Below are 17,500 nucleotides of genomic sequence, written 5' to 3'. Positions count from 1 at the left end.
ACCTTAGTAGTCACGCTGAAAAATCTATGACCTATATTACTTTACACAGTTATACAATTACAATACATATTTGTATAGAGTGATACACATTTTTATTACCTTATAAACTACCTATCTATCTATCTATCTATCTATCTATCTATCTATCTATCTATCTATCTATCATCTCTCTTTCTCTCCCCCTTTTCCTCTTTCTTTCTGTCTCTCCCCCGCGCTCTCTTTCTCTCTGTCTTTCGCTCGCTTTCTCTTATATGTGTATGCATATGTATATGTAAATAATTACATATAAGCACAAGCACACCTGCGCACACACATACATATGAATGTTTATATTTATACATATCTATATCTATTTATTATGTAGCCATCTTTATATGTGTACATACACACACACACACATACACACACGCACAAACGCACATGCACGCACGCACGCGCACGCACGCACACACACACACACACACACACACACACACACACACACAGAGACAAACACATATACGTATAAACTGCTAATGAAACAGCAACAACGATTTGTGTCAACCAAAAGAAAATCAATCGACTACCCTTAGAAACTCTGCATGAAAGACTAATTAAGTTCCACATGACATATGACTTGCAGAGACCTCGATGCTGCGGAGCGTCAGACAGTTTCAACATAATTGGTACTCTTCTGTTTAGCACAATCTTCCTCTAAGTTATAACTGATGCTACATGATACAATGAGAGATTTTCTACTTTGTGTTGGTCCTACTAGAAGTAGCCTACAAATTACATATGAACGTCTTAAAAGAGGAAGGTCACAACAAACAGAACAGTTCTACATACAAAATACTAGACTGTTGATTAACAGCCCAGTCAAAATGGTATTTTCTTCTTCTCCTACTCTTGTTTTTGCACACATCTACAAAATGACTTTCTAAAATGAACTTCGATTATGCAGCTGAGAAGTACATTTTCGTTGCACATCTTATGTGGTGTTCTCACTAAATAAATGAAGTTTGTACGAAACGTACGTACTGCTATAACCTATTGATTTTTTGTTGCTTCTCTTCAAAAATTATTCACCAAATCTCTTGATTTTGTTTTTCTGGTACCTCAAACATTTTAAGTACCACATTTAATCTTTTGATTAAATCTATATTATTATACAGAATACTTGAAATAGACAATATGGGTACTGCTGGAGCGTTTATATTATAGGCCTGGCAGTTCATCACTGAACTGGAGCAACACGACAACAAAGCAGTATCGACAGTATCCTAAACCTAGAGGGAATTTAGCTTCTGCTGATTTTCTTGTTACATGCATATAGTATAATAGTACCTCGGATAATTTCGCCAGTCAATCGCAGGTGAAGTTCCAAATTGAGGTGTTTGTTCTCCTCAATTGAATTGACTGAGACAATGCAAAATAAACTCTTCAGCCCTCAAGCTGAATGAAACACGTGAAACGGATTTCAACACAGGGTATACGAGCAAGTTTTCGAAACTCTCATTTTATTAGAGATTCTGCCTTTTATTATATATAAATAGTTTTTGCAGATGGTGTGTACAGTGTAGTCAGCCATCACAGGGGAACAGGTATGGCTTGGTAATATCTAACTTGCTTTTCATAATTATTTTAATGCATATGCAGTTTTAAGCAGACGTAGACACCTATTTGTCCCCTACAACCTTGATACAGCGGAGCAACCTGGACTGCAATAACCAGAATTTGAACACACATCCTAAACATCATGACATGAATACTGTAAGTTTAGTCCACGCGCCTTCACAAACTAGCCAGAGAAATATATATACAGTATTATATATATATATATATATATATATACTAACTGAATAGCCCGTCGTTGCCGGGCAATTTTTACAATAGAATGTCTAATATAAATTTCTATTTATTCCATGTCAGACCATGCCTTCCCCGACAGACAGGCCTCTTGATCAGGACAAATTAGTGCAATTTTTCGCAGAAAAACTTCGTTGGGGAGTTTTTTTTTTCCTTTTTAAATTATTTACATGTCTGTTCGTATGTATATGTATGTATGTATGTATGTATGTATGTATGTATGTATGTATGTGTGTGTGGGAATGCTTCTTTGCGATGAACAGCAGAAAATCACCTACCGCCTCTCTCCTTAAAGGTACGAATTCTTTACACCCACCTTTCTTTCCTTTCCTCGGTGTATATCCGTGAATGACAGCTGTATTAACGTTACCATCACACTACCACTCCATATTTGTTGTTTACACAACTCTGTTCTCCCTGAGATCATCTACACCCACTATGCCACCATATTTCCCTCACACTAACACTCTTTGCACCCTTCTCATTTTACCAAAAAGTTGCCCAACCTCCCTAGGGGGCCCATTATAGATTTTTATTGAAATCTAATTAGTTTATACTTGAACTAGATGTTAGTTTAATATGTATGCAATGTTTCGTCAAGATTGGTTCACTGGTGTAGATAGCAGTATCGTAACAGGCAAATGGACAGACAGAAATTGCCATTTATGTATAAGATATACATAAAGTATACAAAAGTATATAGTAACCCATCAGATTAATATAAAATTGTTTTTATTGTAAATGAACAGAAAAACAAATAGCAATACATTCTCACACATACACTCACACATACATACTCATACACACACAAACATATAAATTAATGATCATTAAATGAATCGTTTTAAAGGTGGACTTCGAAGAAGGTAAAGCCTTAAACGATAGCATGTAGAATATTGTGTTAACAAAAAAAAAATTTGGATGAGAAAAATGTCGAATACTGCCTGTGAAACTAGAACCCATATCTCTTGCGGACATGACGGATATGCAACCATTATACCAAATATGATTTCGAATTTTTTTTTTACATGTTTTAGGAGCTTTGTTCTTTCCAACAATAATTGCATGTTGTTTACATTCTGAAAATATTTTTAATACATTTTCTTTTTTTTTTTTCATCAATTTCTGATTATAGATTTGTGGTTTACATTTCTTTGATGATACACTATATCTATATATATAAAAAAATGTTTGGTTATCTCTAAACAAAAGACCTTAACATATTATATTACTATTCATTTAATTAAGACAAGCTTTAAATCTATAACATGCTACAGTGACAATGGCTGAATTACATGATACACTTTAAATCTAATGAATTCGTGTTTTAAAAATTAAATTCCACTAATTTCTTCTTTTTTTTTACTTATAAATTCGTAATCAATCAAAATAAGTGATGAAATGCTAATTAATTTAGTCTTGATAGAACAACATTTATTGATAATTTACATGCATGCACACACATACGTATGCTTAAATATACTCACACACACACATATTCATCTAAATGTGTGTATATATATATATATATATATATATATATATACACACATATAATCATATAAATAATACAATCATTCATATATTCTTCCTAACAACATGGTTCCAGGTTCAGTCTCACTGTATGGCACCTTGGCAAGTGTCTTCTACTATCGCTTCGGATCAACCAAAACCTTGTGAGTGTATATGGCCGACGGAAACTGTAAGGAGTCCGTTGTATATATGTATGTGTGTGTCTTTATGTTTGTGTTTGTCACCCACCACCACTGGACATCGGTGTTGGTTTTTTTACATCCCTGTAAACTAGCGGTTCGGCAAAAAGAGACCGATATAATAAGTACCAGACTTTAGAAAAATAAATAAGTATCGGGGTTGTTTAGTTCGACTAAACACTTCGAGGCGGCGTCCCGTCACGGCCGCAGGCTAATGACTGAAAAAATTTCCCCAAAGAATGTATACACAGACGTAAGATACATACATGCATATATACATACATACATACATGTATGTATGTATGTATGTATGTATGTATGTATGCATGTATGTATGGATGGATGTATGGATGTATGTATGTATGTATGCATGTACGTCTGTATTGTATGTACATATTTATATACACTCACACACAAACACTACATATACACCCACAAACATACAGAACCGCCCCACATCCTCCAATTCACATAAAGAGCGAGATTCAGACTAACATAGAAATTATTCTACTTGACTTTAATTTGCCGTTACGCTATCATAATTCTCACTACTTTGCTGTGTTGTTTGTTTGTTTTTGTCTGTAATAATATTTATAAGGATAATTTTTTTTTTATTTTGATTTTTTTAAATTTCAAGCACCAATTTATTGAATGCTGCAGTTAAAGAGTTAGAAATATAAAAATCACGTTCTGCAATTTGGATTTCCTAGTGATGATTCTCCTTGCTATAAAATTTTTCCACTGCCCTCCCACGTCTATTACAAGAACTTTTCAGAATCCCCATCTAACCCTTAACCCTATGTTCCGATTTTGCTTTTTTACCTATAATTCCCACTTTACTCTCTCTCTCTCTCTCTCTCTCTCTCTCTCTCTCTCTCTCTCTCTCTCTCTCTCTCTCCCTGTTTTTTTTTTTGCTTCACAATGACAACAGACTGTCATTGCCACCATGTTTACATGCCCCCAGCTTGTCTGTCTGTCTGTCAATGTTTCTATTTATTCCCTTTATACTTTCTTACTCAGATACATACATACATCTTATACGCACATATGCTTACATATATTCACTTGCACACACACACACACACACATCTACACACACACACACACATCTACATATACACACACAAACACACACATCTACACACACACACACACACACACACAAACACACACACACAAACCCTATATGTAGCCAAATATCTATGCATTTTTGTGTCACGTTTAGTTGTAATTGACTAGCATCTAGCCATTTAAATCTTTGGGAGAAAATCCCTGTCTCGCAATAATTCTCTCCCTTCCTTCCTGGACACCAGAATGTAAAGAACCGGAAGAGGCACCCAACGTTTTTATAAAATTCTCCCATTATAACGCTCAGGTTTGGTAATGTTTTTTTATCGACGTCGGAATAATAAAAGATACAGTTGACTTCAACAGGATTTCAACTCGGAGCGCAGAGATTCCAAACAAATACCCGTATTTAAACAAGACAATGTTGCACAATGCATTTGCAATACCAGTGCTGATACCAATGTTTGGGGTATTCGACTGGTCTACAGGGAAAATTCGCTCTATAGACATTAAAATCTGCAAGATCCTGACATAAACTGCAAATTTTCATAGAAACAGATATACAGCGAGACTCTATGTCAGAAGAATAGAGAGGGAAGAGGTTTAATATTAGTACAAGCAGCCTTCGTGCGCTGTATGATGTAACTGAGACAGCGTCTGCTAAACAATAGTAGCAGAAATAAATATATGGACTACGTGCTCAAAAAGGAAGTGAATAGCATCATTCGGGTTGGTGTTGAATTCATCAAGAGGCACTTCCTGATAATCTCCCATACAAATCTACAAGAGCAGGGCTCGCATATCTATAAAAATTAAAATACACCTGGATGAGAAAAACTCTGTATACCATAAAAAGGCTATGTATGGATATGTTTCTCGTAAATTTGAAAACGATGACAATATTCACATGAAGTGGAGCAACTTTTGGAATTGTAACCAATATATCACATCACTTCTTGAATTCTATGCTTAGCAATCCAAGAGCAGGTGACAGCTACGAAATATTTCATACAAAATGGCAGCTGCAAATGATTATGCTACTTTTCTATTGTGTATATAATACATGTAGCCCGCAGCTGCCTAGAATATCATCGAGGTACTATTCTTACAGTGACATGGTGTTGACACCAAAATAATGTACAATGCCATCTGCAGAAAAGACTGCCTGATACGAATATAAACAATACATTTGCTTTCAAATGCATACATATTTATCAGCTATAAAGAATTTTTGTGGAAAATACTCATTAAAATTTCTACCCAGCGCTAACAAAACAGACTGAGCATAGTCATTCAGGATACAAAAAAATATTCATGTACAGTTAGACTTTAGTAGTTCTGCAGATGTGAACATTTCCAAAATCACTGAGAAGGAAAAGATCTATGGACAACTTCTTCGAAACCTGCAACCATTCTGTCTTGGTTATGAAGGTACATTTATAACAATAATAATTTGAGTGCTTGGTTACGTTAGTAAATGCCCAAGCAATCACCTGCACAAAACTAGGATTTTCACACGAAGTAAAACACACCTGCTTACACGAATTTTACAGTACATTCTGTAAGTGGAACACTAAAAATATGGAAGAACTTCTTAAAGTTCAATATGTGACAATTCTCGTTTTTGTTATCCAAATTCCAATACTGGAGCTTTTTTTTTTTTTTGTTAGAAAGTAGCTCTCTCTTTCCAGGAAAAATACTAACAAAATTCTAATTTTTAAAAAAAAGTGGAAACATACGTACATAGATGACTACTGTGTCGTCTAAATTCTAATGAAAAATCCTTGTTTCTGGGTTAGAAAGAATCTTTTTTATTTGTGAGAAATTTGAAAAATAAAAGTAGAAGAACGTTCAGTCATACATGCATGCATACATACATTAATACATACATGCACACATTCATACATACATACATACATACATACATACATACATACATACATACTTACATACATACATACATACATACATACATGCATGCATACATACATACATACGCTTACATACGCACATACATTCTTACATGTATGTATAAACTTACATACTACACACATATATGCACCTACATACATACATACATATATACATAAAAACATACACACACACACTTACATGCATGCATACATACATACACAAGCGAAAAAGTGAAGTAGAGAAAAGTAAACATGTTTTATTGCAAGATAACGTTGAAAAGACATTAGTCAATCTTAGTTAAATATTTAAAGCATAGACTGAAGTGGGGAAAGAGAGTGAGAGAGAGAGAGGGAGAGAGAGAGAGAGAGAGAGAGAGAGAAAAGGAGACACAAAGAAGAGTAGATAGATAGATAGATAGATAGATAGATAGATAGATAGATAGATAGATAGATAGAAAGTTTGTCAGGTCGGTATGTTGCTAGGACTATAAATACCTAGATCGCTGGATAGATAGACTAATCAATATATATCTTTAAATATAGTGGTGTAGAGTGAAATAAATAAATAAAAAAACAGGGAAAGAGAATGAGAGTGAAAGGTAAGAGAAAAGAGAGAGCAAGAGAATGAGAGAGAGAGAGAGAGAAGAAAGAGAGAGATGGAAAAGAAAGAGAGGGAGAGAGAACACAATTTTAATGAACTGTTTAAAATAGCCGCTAGTATCAAATAAACGAATTGACATGTTAAAACGTTAGCGAACAGAGGAACAAATTTACAAGAACGCTTGTATGTTAAAAATCATAAAGAAAAGCGAGCGAATTATGAAAAACAAAATGAAGGAAAAACAAAAAGTATTCTGTAAGAAGGCGTGAAGTAAAAAAGAGAGGGAGTTGGAAATTATGACAGTGGGAAAGTGGGGGGGGGGGTACTCATTGAAGAAATTTTAATTTTAACTCTTACACAATCTGCAAGATAAAAACTAAAAGAGCGTATAATAAAATCAATAGAATGTACTGCTAGTTAAAACATGAAAACAAAACAGATATAACTCGCCAAAGAAAAAGCAAAGAGATTATTGTATTTGCACAAAATCGTATGCATGCAAATATATACATTTGAAGAAACGGAAGCACAGAAATATACATATGTATACATATATGTGTATATAGAGAGTAAATACGTTGGAATATATATATATATATATATATATATATATATATATATATATATATATATATATATATATATATATATATAATATTATATTATATTATATTATATTATATTATATTATATTATATTATATTATATACATATATGTGTGTATGTATGTGTCTGTCTGTGTGAGTTTGTGTGTGTGTTCGTATGCATATATCTACCAGCATGTATTATGTGCATATATATGCATACATGCACACTTGTATGTATGTGTATATATATATATATATATATATATATATATATATATATATATATATAGTGTGTATGTACGTGTATGTGTCTGTTTGTGTCAGTGTGTATGCATGTGTGTGTCAGTGTATTTCTATATATACACACTGGAGTGTGTATTTTGCACCACCAGTCAAAAATAATTCCCAACAGGTACACCAAAATATAAATATATCTAACTGCAACTGCACCTACTGAAATTTATATCAATTACGAAGAAAACGCCTTGCTCAGAAATTGATATATTACCTTACGTCACACCCCTGCAACATTTCCTGCAATATTCTATCATGTGCCTCAACAAACCAGTATAGTAAAAAAAAAAGCCATACACACATTGTGCCTTGGAATCTTAGGAAAAACTTTTTTTAATCCAAACTAAAGAAACATACTGCACTGATCTTTATAGATACACTGAAAATAAAGAACAACACCAGAGTACCATTTTAAACATTTGAGAGTGTACTTCTATACAAAAGCTATCTGGAAATGTTTCATTTTAACGGCATGCACGCGTTTAGTTAAAATTCACTATAACCGAATGTAATTGTTTTAGAAATAGGGCGAGTAAATATACATGTGAATTATTACACATTCATCTAATTATTTGGGATCCTATTTTGATGTAAAAGCTATCTTGAAGTATTTTTCTGAGTATAAGAATGTTTTAATATAAGTAATGTGTGTAGATATAATTTTACGTAAAATATAAGTATATTTTAAAAATATTATGCGTAAATACGTATGTAATTGCTTGTAGGAAGATATATCGCTGTTAGCATATAAATAATTTACCACTAAAGTCATTTAATTCTTTGTGAATATTTTGATGCAAAAGCTGCCTCGAAATATTTGATTTAATTTGAAATATTGGTGATTATTTTCTACACAAATATGTACGTAATTTTGTATGTAGTAGAGAAGTGTTCCTCCGAGCATACGTGTGATTTATCTGTATACCTACTTAATCGTTCGTGAGCCTTATTTTGATTAAAAGCTGTCTTAAATATCTTATTTAATCTTGAATACACATATAGCCGGATGGTTTAAGATGTTCACTAATAGAGACCAGGTCTCTATTTCGATTCCGTTGCTTGGCATCTCGGCCAACTCCTTTTTTTTTATCTTAGCTTCAGATTGATTCAAGCTTTGAGTGAAATCGGGGGACAGAAACAGTTGTTTCGTTTTTTTTCATGTATGCTTATTTTGATGCATAAGTTGCAATTTAGTTCAATAACATACCAATAATGTTTGATCTATGAAAGCAGGCATTTTGGCCAATCCTAACCCATTTCATTAAGAATTTACCATCGTTGCAACCTCCATATCTTTTACGGAATTTTACACGTATTGATAGCTATTAATTATGAATCGTAGCTCATCGTTTAAACAAGCCTCAAGGCAGGCAACATTTGACGTCCCACTCGACACTCTTTTTGTAATATATTTGATTCTATCAAGTATTAAATCTTTTCAATAGTAAATGCTTTGTTGTTATTATTTAATAATCTCCACGTATGTGTGGGTGGGTGGGGTTATGTAGATCTCGGTTGCTCGGTGACGCGGATACATTTGTTTGATCAAATGAATAATGTAATCAGGAATTAACGTGTAAGTGGTTAAGCATTTCACTGACAGTGAAATTCACTAGAAGAATCAGCGTGACACGATGCGTCACAACATGACACAAGCTACCCGACGGATTTCTATGAAGTTTCCGTCTTGCAGCATTCGTATTCGAGAACACAAATGCACCTAATTTGTCTGTAAAATACTTCAGAAAGAAATAAACATCAATTCACCGAAATAAACATGAATAATTGAATTTTAAATAAACTTAACGGAATGTGTTATTATATGAAAATTAACAGATTATATTTTAGCTAAAATGTTTTTTGGCGTAAAACGTTTAACAGTAAGCTCGTTAAAAAATATACAAACAATCAGATTTAAACTAATAATATGATTATATGTAACAGGACTGTGGATTGACAGAATTGTTGGGACATCAGACGTGATGCCTTGCGATATTTGCTCCGACTCGCTGATGCCAGGCTCTAACAGTCCATGCCTTTCTTTGTGACAAAGTAGTATGGTGAGATGAGCGACTTATATGAACTGCTTGTCTTCCAAAAGTGACCCATATGAACTGCTGGTCTTCCAAGTCTGCGCTCTCGAGAGGTATGTTCTTGTTACAGATCTATAATCTTACGAGACGTACCTAGGCCTCCATCCATCCATCCATCTATCCATACATAAATACATACATACATACATAATACATACATACATACATACATACATACATACATAGTGGCTGCTTTCGCGTATACGAGCAAAGCTATTGCTAGAAAGAATCATTGAAATGAGTCATTGATAATGCAATGTGAGGCCCTTATATGATTCTTCAACCCTGCACATTTAATTGCATTATGCGCAGTTGTGCTGGCTGGCACAATCCTCCTACTGAACGGCAAACCTTTCCACAGGTTGCATATGTTCTGTTGTGAACAATAGGCGTATCACAATGACTTATCTCATGGCTGACAATGCCTACATGACTCGAGAATTTCCTCTCACAAATCACACGCGTTAAAAAAACAACACTCCTTCATTTTCTATTGGTTAATTCTTTCTAAGCTTTCTCTGTTGCGTGTATTTGTGTGTGCATACACGCGGAAACACACAGATGACACCGTCGCACCGCTCAAGCGACAGCCCTCCAAACCATCCTGTCCTCCAGAGTTTTCTCCTTTCGGCAGTGAGGGGTCCTGGCACTTTGAAGTACTTCCACGTAAGAAAGAATTTTGGGGGCTTGTACAAGAGGTTGTCGCTGGTGAGGGTCTTCCGAGGCTGGAGTGCAAATCCTACTTCAACCCCATTTTGTCGCCTATTACAACACGCAGAGAAGACATTGGATCTATTCTTTGGTTTGCCGGTTCCCACTCGGAACATACGTATACATATCCACCCATACATACATGTGTGTGTGTGTGTGTGTGTGTGTGTGTGTGTGTGTGTGTGTGTGTGTGTGTGAGAGAAAGTAAGTATGTATGTATATAAAAGGATTGTAATACAAGATGGAATGAATAGGCTCTAATCCAAATCATTAGAACACTAGTATCAACTGGTAATTACTGAGTGATTCACAAATTAAACACGTTCTTGCATTAATATTGATTTCAAATTTTGGCACAAAGCCAGCAATTTCGGGAGAGGTGTTAAGTCGATTGCATTGATCCCAGTGCTCAACTGGTACTTATTTTAATGACTCCGGAAAATCGACCAAAGCAGAAGTTGAACTCAGAACGTAAAAACGAATGAAATGCCGCTAAGGATTTTTGTCAGGAGTGCTAATAATTCTGCTAACTTGCCGCCTCCATTCTTGCATTAACATTATCCAACAATACCAGTGTACCTGCACATTTTCATGTGAGTGATTTCGAGAACACTGTTGGATCACCTATAATTTCCCATTGTTTTATATTCACGTTCTATTTTTAGCATTTCATTGACAAAGAACAACACGGAAATACAAAGAGATACAAGTGATAAAAAATACCAAAAATAAACTAATGGAAATAAAGATAAAAAATATAGAATAAATAAATTGACCTAAATATATTAATGAAAATAAAAAATGAAAAATGAAAAATATAAATTATAAAATAATGAAGTCACTTATTCAATCAGTCCATTCTTTAGCATAAACATGTCTCGACTATAACAAAGATAGATGAACCCCTAAGATTATAAAGTCGTAAATATATAGACTGGAAGAATTCCTTATTCTTTGTGTCTGTAAGTGTTCTAATTCAAAGGAAGTCATTTGCGTGTAGTCAACTTATTACCACAACAGAATGCTAATCTCTCAGCCAGAACACTCAGATTTATCTGTTTATAAACTTAATTTTGACTGTTCTTGGGTCGCATCATAGTGACTTTGCTAGACATTTAAGAAATGCTATTAGAACAAGAAGAATTTGCTCGCTTTCACCCTTATACATGCATATTCATTTACATGGTGTATACACACACACACACACATTTATATATACATATACAAAGAAACACACACACGCGCACTTATATATACATATACAGAGAAACACACACACACGCTTGTACACACATATATACATTCATAGACACATACATACACACATTCATACCCACGTACGTAACCATGCATACACCACACTTACTAAGGAGATTTCTTCTCGCTTCTTAGCGTGAGGTCAAATCAAGAGCATTTACTTGCACGCATCCTTATGCATTCATATTCTTTTATTTTGCACTAATCTACATATATCTTTATTGTACATACATATATCTACCTAAATCTATCCGCATTTTGGCTCTCGTGAATGTACATCCCTACATGCAACACCACCAATCATTAACCAACTATGCTCTTGCGTAAAATTTTCTCTATCTATATCTATTCATTTAGGATTTAGAATATCCACTCAAACAAAAGAAAAATAAAGTTATGGTGAAAACCTTATTGAGTTTTTTCGTTTAGATCAATATTTCTCAACTATTTTTGCTGATGGATCCCTTTGATTCCTATTTTACTCGGGTGAACCCCCGTAGCCATCCGATGTCTAAAAAAAATCCTATTATGTTTTCATAATTGATGATCATTAGGAATTGTATTAAAAATTGTTAAAATACTTTATGTATTGTAGAAGCGTAGCTAATTTATCGCACATATATTTTAGCAGCAAAATATTATGTGAACAGCTAAGGAGCTGAGAACCACTGATTAAGACCTACCTATTTCTATACATCATATGTTTATTTACGTGGAGGCGCAATAGCCCAGTGGTTAGGGCAGCGGACTCGCGGTCATAGGATCGCGGTTTCGATTCTCAGACCGGACGTTGTGAGTGTTTATTGAGCGAAAACACCTAAAAAGCTCCACGAGGCTCCGGCAGGGGATGGTGGCGAACCCTGCTGTACTCTTTCACCACAACTTTATCTCTTACTTCCTGTTTCTGTTGTGCCTGTAATTCAAAGGGTCAGCATTGTCACACTGCGTCACGCTGAATATCCCCGAGAACTACGTTAAGGGTAAATGTGTCTGTGGAGTGCTCAGCCACTTGCACGTTAATTTCACGAGCAGGCTGTTCCGTTGATCAGATCAACTGCAACCCTCGACGTCGTAAGCGACGGAGTTCCAACAACATGTTTATTGACGTTTAATAATGCTTCTACTCAGATCTATATGATATTTATTCTATGACTATGTTCTGCAGGTACATATGAGGGGGTGCTGAAAAGTTCCTGGTTTTAGGTAAAAGAAAATACAGGAAGATCAGTTAATTATGATTTTATTCAATATATTCCCCTCTCAGATTCCCACACTTATTGCAATGGTTCTTCAGTCTTCCTAAGCTCTGTAAAAGAACTCAAAAGGTTGGTCCTCCAACTAGACCTTTCGCGTTGCCCTTAAAGCCAAGGACTTTTCCAGCACCCCTTCGTATATATCATTACGTCCTGGCAAACAGATCTATTCTATAGTTACTTCCCTTTTAACTAAACAGCTATACACATATACTAGTTATTATGGGATTATACAATTTACGTAAACAACGGTCTGAACATAACAGTGCTTATGATGAAATATTGTAATTACATTTTTGAGTAAATAACGGATTGATATAACTAAATAACCATACATATAAATTATTATAAAATTACGTAATTTAGGTAAACAAAAATATAATCATCCCAGTAAAGATAACGAAAAAAAGATACGAATTATAATTACATTTTTCAGTAAATAAAGGATTGATATAATATTAAATATCACGTGTTATTTCTAAATTTCAGAAAGGAGCTTTTAAGTTAGAATAATTTCAGAGTGATTCCTGATGATGTTTATCATTGCATAATATTATTTCCAGTGTCTCTTCCAGGCAAAGATTACATGCTTTTAAAGCCTGCTGTAATGTTTTTGCCCAGATGATATTAAATTAAATAGGTATATACATACACACATACACTCACACAGGCATGCATACACGCACACATATACGTATAACATATATAATATAATATATATATTTATACATATATATGCATAAATAATATATGTACATGTGTATAGTTGAAGTGTGTTTTGTTAAGAACGTATAAGAGTACAAATAGAGCTCGTTCACCCTTAGAATTCTCAAATAGCCGGTAAATCATAATTTAATTTAAACTTAACTTTAAATCCTGTATATACGAGGATCTGTATGTATCGAAACATTTGTAGCGATTAAAAAGCTGCCTATGTACATATATACCTATAATATATATATATATATATATATATATATATATATATATATATATATATATATATATATATATATATATATATATATATATATATACATATGTATATATATATATGTATATATATATGTATATATATGAATATATATATATATATATATATATATATATATATATATATATATATATATATATACATACAAGCACATTGTAGCAATGCACAGCGGCGTTGCCCAGTGTTATAACCTACAGCCACATTGTATTATTTGTTCCTTTGTTATGAGCACAATCGGCACACGAGGAGCATGAAACAAGCAACTCTTCTTTATAAACATGTTTTTCGGTCATTATCTGATGAGCAACGCTGTAGTTTCCGTCTACCAAATTCAGTCACAAGTCTGTGATTGGCCTAGAGCTACAATAGATAACACTTGCCCAAGGCACCATGCAGAGGGACTGAACATGGAGCCATGTGATTGGGAAGTAAACTTCTCAACTACACAGTCATTCTTACACCTAATATGTGTGTTTGTTTACATTTGTTGTTAAATCGATTCTTGTCTCAAAGTATTGTCGAGTATTGTCACTATGCCTCAAAGTTAGCAGTTCATCAAGCAGAGATCTATAAAATAAATGCCAGATTGAAATACGTACTGAGGTCAGTATGATCAATTACATTTTTGAAGGTGATACCGCATCATGGTGACAGTTGAAAGACTAAACCCAGAAAAATAATGTTTAAAGACCTAATGGCTTCAAATTTAAGGTAATGGGCTACTAATCACAAGATAATGAGTTCAAAACTTCATACTGAACTTCCACTCTGTAGGATAACACTATATATACATTTCAGTGCACTTGACTTCCAACAATAAATAATTGTAATCTGAGGTTGAATGGTTAGCAGTAAGAAAGGCGTCGAGATTTCTTAAAAACTTATTGAGCAAAATATTCTAAGAAAAAGTATTTTTTCATCATAACAAAACACACACACACACAAGTGTCTCTGTGGTAACTTGAGCTACTAAAAATAGTAGCCAAACCTCTCTTAAAACACACCATTTCATCAAAAGAAAGACACAGATTTATAATATTTCAAGAAGAAAAAAAAAACTATATAATGGGTCTGCTACGTCAGAGGCATCTCTGGACTAAAGGAAACAGTGACAAACATGCTTCTGGTAAAAGTCCATGTATTTTAAGATTCTTCAGGCAGAGTTGCCTCCCTTAGCTAAAAACCTCAAAATTGTGGGACTCGACCTCGTTTTCGAGGTTATTTTTGTAGCAAAAATGATTTGTTGTTAGCCGAAAGATTACTGAATCTCATACGTCAAAATTGGCAACACAGTTTTCGAATCAATAAGGAACATACGTACGTGCGCGCACACACACACACACACACACGCACAAGAGAAGACCCCCCTTCGGTCATGAATGACCATGGGATTGCACTTGGAAAGTTACCCTCCGAGGCACAAGTCCGGGCAAGGTTGTTTGTGCATACCAGCCTCCCCTCTCCACACCACTGATGTTATCCAAGGGAAAGGCAAAGGCTTGGCACCAGTGATGTCACAACTCATTTCTAAAGCTGAGTTAACTGGAGCAACGTGAAATAAAGCGTCTTGCTCAAGAACACAACACCCAGCCCGGTTCGGGAATCGAACTCACAACCTCACGTTCGACGCTCTAACCACTGAACCATGCGCCTTCACACAAACGCACAAACTTTATTTTATTATATAATATTGTATATATGTGTGTGTATGAATACGTACATATGTATATATGTATGTAGTTCCGGGACATAGAAATACTTGGATTGGTGTCCGAAAGTACAGTAAGCCCACTGAGAATGAGGGATACCCGGTCTCTGTTCAAGGCGCCTCTCTAGGACAGGGGTGGGGAAGATTTTTTAACCAATTACCCGAAAAATATCTATTTACGCCGACGTTAGCCCCTTGATTTGAAGAGAAGAAAATTATAGATTTTTTGAAATCAAAAGGTTTATTGAATCTATTCATTTATATGAATCTATTTACACAGATGCAGTGTTGCCAGAAGAAACATTTCTGTCGTTATCAGGAACTAGGTTTCTTTTTAAATAATTTTACCAATGTCTAATGAGTCCTCATTACCTACAAGAATTTCATTTTTACTCCACTTGGAGTAATTTAACCCGGTTCGCCGACCCCTGATCTAGGAGAAGACTGACTCGCATATACAACCCGCTTCACTACTGAGCCGGATGTCTTGCACTTTACTTGCCTCTAGTCTTCTTTGTATTGCAAGTGAGAGTCGTTGTGGTGTTGTACAAGCTGCACTCGACTTAAAACTCTTGCACGGACATTGCCGACACTCAACGCTTAACACTTAACATCTTGTGTTCTTGACTTTTAAAGTGCAGTGACGATGGGAAGGTGGTGACACACACAAGTCTGACAGGCAGAGTGTAAGTGACTTCAGATCTACACGCTGACGGCTCTTGGTAGATACAAATTCCTGTCAGCGATGGTCATGTTCGTCTAACGAGTAGACAGCCAGCATGTGTGTGTGTGTGTGTGTGTATGTGTTTAACACACTCGTGTGCGCTCAAACGTAGACAGTTCACTGTAAGATATTCTTCTTATACAAAGAAGTGTGCAAAAACGCATCAATCTGGACGCTGAATGACGTCACCGGGCAGTTACGTAAGTATTTCTGTATGATTATGCTTCATGAGTGCCAGACCTCGCCTCAGCTGATTCTAACCAAGCATGAGCTGCCGTTCCTATATGTAAACAACAAAAACTATATTCAATGGTTAGTACTAAATATTATCAAGTTGGAATTAATGAATCATAAACGAACTAAGCAGGGATATTTGAAATAAGGCTACGTATATTTACATTTAACACACTCCAGTACTCTCGAACATGTAAAGACGGTCACTTTGGTTATTACTTCCGTGAAAATATTTCTCTTATCTGTTTGAGCAAATAGCAGGGGCGTATATTCCGGTTGTGCTAGGTGTGCTCTGCATACCCATTGAAAATGGCGAATTCATTATAAATATTAGCCTCTGTAGTGGGTAGCGATTTTAGGTAGTGGGTAGCGATTTTCTTCACTACTTCAGGGAGTGACGACCCTGCCTCACACGAGTCCCAGGCTCAGCTGGCTCTGGCTGACAATATCCGGTATGGGCCCCATATCCAGGGTTACGGAAAGGAGATAACCTTCAAAGAAAG

At 34.9% G+C, this 17,500-nt stretch overlaps 1 protein-coding gene across 1 annotated transcript in view; it reads right to left on the bottom strand.

Annotated features, from left to right (window-relative positions):
• Positions 1-17,500, bottom strand: part of LOC106871565 (F-box/WD repeat-containing protein 7) — a 147,045-nt gene that overhangs the window by 55,006 nt on the left and 74,539 nt on the right. The gene's annotated exons all lie outside the window — the stretch shown is intronic.

The sequence above is a fragment of the Octopus bimaculoides genome, chromosome 2 (assembly GCF_046866305.1).
Source record: "Octopus bimaculoides isolate indiv1 chromosome 2, ASM4686630v1, whole genome shotgun sequence".
Classification (NCBI taxonomy): Eukaryota; Metazoa; Mollusca; class Cephalopoda; order Octopoda; family Octopodidae; genus Octopus; species Octopus bimaculoides.
Note: the sequence above shows the minus strand (reverse complement) of the source record. Positions and strands in the feature narration are given on the sequence as shown.